At 43.5% G+C, this 6000-nt stretch overlaps 1 protein-coding gene across 4 annotated transcripts in view; it reads right to left on the reverse strand.

Moving 5' to 3' along the window:
• Positions 1 to 2019, reverse strand: part of LOC132384415 (gastrula zinc finger protein XlCGF57.1-like) — a 67999-nt gene extending 65980 nt beyond the window's left edge. Inside the window, exons 1-2 of one of the 4 annotated variants that reach the window (XM_059955547.1) lie at positions 1915 to 2019; positions 874 to 1038 (exon numbers count right to left, since the gene is read on the reverse strand). The gene's annotated coding sequence lies outside the window, so the exon portion shown is untranslated. Of the gene's footprint in view, positions 1 to 873; positions 1042 to 1132; positions 1376 to 1406; positions 1492 to 1914 lie in introns of those variants that run through there. The other 3 variants (XM_059955545.1, XM_059955550.1, XM_059955546.1) reach the window with 3 other exon arrangements.
• Positions 2020 to 6000: the final 3981 nt, after the last annotated feature.

Raw genomic sequence — 6000 nt, forward strand, 5'->3', positions numbered from 1 at the left:
CAGCATCAAGAAAGTAGGGCAGGATGTACAGAGGTTCACTGAAGGGTCGAAATGGTGGGATTTGAAGTCCTGTTTGTGAGGCATGATATTGCATTATGGTCTAATAATTGTACATGTCATTGTAATAATAACTGTTATACACTGTTTCTTCCTACTGATAAGTCAATGCTGTACTGGGTTGCTTTCTCTATAAAAAAATTATGGCTTTGTTGCAGTGGTCAAAAGGAGGGAATGATAAAGTATGTAAAAGGATTAACACTGTTAAACAATAGCAGCCTGTTTTTCTGAAAGAAACTGCTGATGATGAACAGATGTGCTAAGCCATGCTGATGCATATTTCTTCTTGAGGGAAGCCAGCTAGGGTTTCAGGATCCTCATTTCCTTGTACACTCATGCGGAGAGATAGGACACCTTCAGACTGTTCTGTGTGTGTAAGCCATTATGACTATTCTGTAATTTGTCTTTAGGGGCTGTGATGTAGGAAATAACTTTGGCTCCAGCCTGTCTTGTGTGGTGGGTATCTGGACAGATATATCTGTGGTGTAAGGAGAATTGTTAGTCAGTTAGTAGATTGGGCAGGAACAGTCATAGACTCTTCCTGTTTGAGCGACTAACTGAGTAAGCCCCAGGTGCTTGGAGTAAAGAGTTTGTATTTATATGGTCTGTGAGTGACTTTTACTAGATTCAATTTTCACAGAATGGGAGAGGACTGGGCTGCTGGAAGCAAATTACCATACCTGGAATGATTGCAACTGGATCTGACAGACACATAACTGGTTATTCTGGGCACATTCAGTCTCACTTCAAATATTTCCTACCTTTGTACAGATATGTGATATCTAAAGGACCAGTGTTTGAGTAAATGAAACTCACCAAACTTTCTCCTGACTGAATCACTGGAATCTCTGAGTCAGATGAGTTCTACCCAGTTGATGCTCACAATCCTCGGGCTGGTTCGCTTGTTGATGTTCCCCTGTCTTCAGTTGTAGTTTGCTTCCAGTTGGGTTTTTTTCTTCCAATAAATCTCTCACCTCAGGTCTACTTTAACATGAAAGATAATGAAGCACATTAACAATAGAAAGGAGAAACAAACATATCTGCTTAATGTTACTAAGAACAAAACCAAACTCACTGAAATTTAAACGTTGAAGGCAGATATAATGATCTCTGTGAACAATCTTTTATTATCCCTCACACGTCACAAAACGATATGGGATAAGAAGGAGCCATCATTCAGTCATGGTAAGACATAAGACACAGGAACAGAATTAGGTGATTCGATCCATCTGGTCTGCTCCACCACTCAACCATGGCTGATTTTTATTCCAACATCATATTCCTGCCTTTCTCCTGTAATCCCGAAACTACTTAACAATCATGAATTTATTAATCTGTCATTAATATACCCGAATTGCAGCCTCAACCTGCCTCCGTGACAACAAATTCCATAGATCAGACAGCTTTTGGCCAAAAAGTTTTTCCCATCTCAGTTTTATAGGGAAGCATCTTTATTCTAAGACTCTGCTGTCAGATCACAGACTCACCGTCCCTCTGAACTCTATTGAGCACAGGTCCAGAACCATCAAATGCTCCTCATGCAGAAAGCCGATCATTCCTGAGATTATTCTTGTAAACCTTGTTCGCAACACACCACGTGATCTTGCGACACAAAGCGGGGGGCGGGGCAGATCTGCGGCACACAGCCTCACGTGACCTGTTGGCGGGACTCCCCTTTCAGTTCTGCGGAAATAGACAGCCTTGGCTCCTGGTTTGGATCGCTTAATGCAGATTCAGTGAAGTCAACACATTTCTGACGAGCCCAGAAAACTGGGTACTAAATGAGTAATCGGCCCTCATTTCGGGGCTCAAGGCCAATATCGGATCTCCCCGCTCGGGATCGGTCTCAATACTCACCGATGAGAAAGTTATATTTTCGGCCCGCTGACAGTGGTCCCGAATCCGCAGAACGCCGCCTGCCTGGAGACTATGAGCATGCGCAAAGTGATTGGTGCATCATCCGGAGGGCGGGGCCTCGGAAGCGACCAACAGATGCTGCCCAACTGCAGTTAAATGGGAGGGGCAAATGGGATCACGTGCCCACCCACCCCGCCCCCCCGGCAGTGACTCCAGCTATCCATTACTCTGTGGAAAGAAGCAAACATGCCATTCACATCTCCTCTCACCCCAAAATGTATTAGACATTTCACCCCGAGGAAAAATATACGTCTGTCCACTCTATCTATTCCTCTCGTAATCTTATAAACGTCCATCCAGTCTCACCCCAGCTTGCGCCGCTCTGGAGTTAACAACACAAGTTTGTCCAACCTTTCGTTATAGCTCATGCCTCTAATCCAGGCAGTATCCTGGTAACCCGCTTCTGCGCCCTCTCCAAAGCCCCGACATCCTTCCGAGAATGGGTGCGACCAGAACTGTATGAAATACACCAGATGCGGCCTAACTGGTTTTATAAAGCTGTGTTACGAACTGTAACGTTTTAGAAACGAACCAGCAGCAATAGAGTTCACACTGGAGTCTGGTTTTGATGTTAAAACCACTTCTTTATTAGGATCTACTTATAATAACAACGAAATAATGGAAAGTTAACAGTGTTATGTGTGTATATGTGTAACTATAAGTCCTAAACTATCGAGCCTGCGGGAACAAAGCTTAGAGTCTTGAGATGGTAAAGTAGGAAAATTCAGTAATCCACGGAATAAATGATGGGAGAGAGATATTTGTAATCCAGGGTGAAACGTAGAGAAAAGGCCGTTACTTCAAAATAACCGTCGACGAAGTTCTTATCCGTTGAATCCGTCCATATACCAGTTATCAGCGAAAGTGACCTGTCACAGGAATACCGTCTTCCAGGGGTTACCGTACAACATACCCAGGCAAGGGTTAACACAAAGATATTCCACAATCCATTCCTATGGATTATACGAAGTGATAGCCACACGCATTCGTTGTGTTTTCGTGTACCGATGATCACCCCACACTTGAGGGCATCGGAGAGTTCCAAGCCTCAGCTGCGACAAACTGAAGCTATCAGCTTTTCCGGTCTTTCTCTCTCTCTCTTTAGACTGACTGACTGCCTGTCTGCAGATCTCTCTCTCCCTCTCATGGTTAGTCCACAGTTCGCGCTGTCAGCCTGTGACTGACGTCATAGTCCCGCCTCCTGACGCCGGCGCTCTTAAAGAAACAGTCACAATACAACCGCAGGCTCGTAACAGCTGCAACACACCCTCCCGACTTTTGAACTCAATGCTTCAACTAATAAAGACAACCATTCAATTTGACTTCTTAACCACCCGATCAATCTGTGCTGTCTCTTTCAGGGAGCGATGGAGTCAGTGTTTTGCACTTAACAGTGTACTGTCTCATACATTCGACCTACCGAGCTGCCAAGATGATCAGCACTAATCAAATCTCACTGAAATTTCTCAGGTCCTGTTGAATTTGTTGCCAAGTGCACAAGTACGGGAAGGTACAGGTATAGAGAAACACTGACTTGTGGCAGCATCGCAGACAAGTACATTCAGATAACGCAAGGAACACAAATTATACGTTTCTCTGTCAGTAACAATCTAGAATCCATAAATATGTCATCAACGGTATATAAAATACAGTACATTCTGTCATGATCAATATTAAAATGCGCAATAATAGACCTGAAAATGTTGAATTTGGTTCCTGTCTCCATTCCCCCTGTAATCCACAACCAGCTCCTTTGTTTTTGTCACAATGAGGGAGAGGTTGTTTTCTTGACACCACTGTGTCGGGGTGATGACTCCTCTGTAGGCTGTCTCGTTATTATTTGAGATTAGGCCAGTCAGTGTAGTGTCGTCAGCAAATTTAATTGGCAGATTGGATCTGTGGGTGGCGACATAAGTCATGGGTGCACAGAGAGTAAAGGAAGGGGCTAAGCAGACAACCCTATGGGGTATGTGCGCTGAGGGTCAGAGAGACAGAGGTGAAGGAGCCCACTCTTACCACCTGCTGGCGATCTGACAGGAACTCTAGGATCCACAAGACAAGGTGAAAGCCAAGGTCCTTGAGCTTCTTGTCGATACTTCACGCCTGCGTATGGCTACTGCTCTGCCCATGACTGCAAGGAACTGCAGTGAACTTTGGAGAGCAGAGAACATCAGAGAAACAAGCCTCCCCTCCATGGACTCTTCCTATACTTCCCCTGCCTCGGAAAAGCAGGATATGAACTCAAAGATCCTTACAACTTGGACATTCTTGCTGCAAACCAACTCCCACATCGGGGAAGAGATACAAAAGCCTTAAAGCGCGTAACCACCAGGTTCAAGGACGATTTTCAGTCTGTCGTTATAAGGCAAATGAATGATAAAATGAACTCGACCTCACAATGTAACTATATATGACCCTGCACCATACGTCAATCTGTACTGCACTTGCTCTGCAGCCATAATGCTTTGTTACAGTTATTGTTTTGTCGTATATCAGCTCAATGTGCTGTCGTAATGTATCGATCTGTGTGGCTGGTACGTCACGGAAGCTATTCACTGTAGCTCAGTACGTGATAAGAATAAACAAATTCCCCATTTTAATTGTTTGGAAACATTAGAACCTCTGGAACCTCAGAAGGAAACTTAACTGAAATGTTGTCATTTCTGAGGAATGCAAATAAATGTAAAAGGCTTCAATCGCGCATTACGATCTGCAGTAACTGGGATCAGATGACCGGTGGTGGGTCTCCCATATCAATATCAGAATCAGGTTTAATACCACCGGCATATGTCATGAAATCTGTTGTCTCTGCGACAGAGACATTCATAAAACAATAGATTTTAACAACTATGAATTCCAATAATATACAGATTAAATAGTTAACTTATATAAGTAGTGCAACATAAAAATTAAAACTATACTAAACTCTTTTAATAGTGTGGAAATTCTGGAGCACAGCTTAACTGCTCTGTACACATTGATGAAAAGCTCAGAAAAATAGAAAATGCTAAATTCTCATATGAATGGGTCATATACCCAGAAATATTGGCTGCACTTTGGCAGGGAGAAACAGTGGAATAGACAATAAGACCATAAAATATTGGAGCAGAAGTTGGCCATTCGGCCCACTGTGTCTGCTCCGTCATTCAATAATGGGCTGTTCCAATTCTTCCAGTCATCTCCACTCCCCCGACTTCTCCCCAAACCCTTTGATGCGCTGGCTAATCAAGAACATATCTATCTCTGCCTTAAATACACCCAATGAGTTTGCTCCACAGCCACTCATGGCAGCAAATTCCACAGATTTACCACCCACTGACTTAAGTAATTTATCCGCATCTCTATTCTAAATGGACGTCCTTCAATTCTGAAGACATACCCTCTTGTCCTAGTATCCCCTACCATTTCAAATTTACTTTGCCATATCTCATCTGTAAAGGGCTTTTAACATTCAGAATGTTTCTATGAGATCCCCATTATTCTCCTGAACTCCAGGGGACACAGCCCATGAGCTGTCAGACCTTCCTCATATGGTAAACTTTTCATTGCTGGAATAATTCTAGCGAATCTTCTCTGAACCCTCTACAATGCCAGTGTATCATTTCTAAAATAACGATCGCAAAACTGCACACAATGGGCTGTGTGATCTCACGAGTGCCTTACAGAGTCGCACCATCGCATCCCTGCTCTTGATTCAACCCATTGAGACTCTGCACCTTCCAATCATATGTCATCTCCTTCTAATGATTTAATATTGTACACAGGGCCACACCACTTCCTGTGCCTACTCACCTCTCTTTCAGATACACCGTACATCGTTGGACTTTCAGCTCCCAATGGCAGCCACTCTTTAGCCAAGTTTCACAGATAGCCACAGCGTCATGTTTGCCAATCTGTAGCTGGATTTCAAGATTGTCCATTTCATTCCTTATGCTGCATGCATTCAAATACAACACTCTCAGTCCAGTATGTGCTGCTTTCTGTTTTAATTGCACAATGACGCTATTAACTTGTAACACATCCCAC

The sequence above is a fragment of the Hypanus sabinus genome, chromosome 32, assembly GCF_030144855.1.
Source record: "Hypanus sabinus isolate sHypSab1 chromosome 32, sHypSab1.hap1, whole genome shotgun sequence".
Taxonomy (NCBI): domain Eukaryota; kingdom Metazoa; phylum Chordata; class Chondrichthyes; order Myliobatiformes; family Dasyatidae; genus Hypanus; species Hypanus sabinus.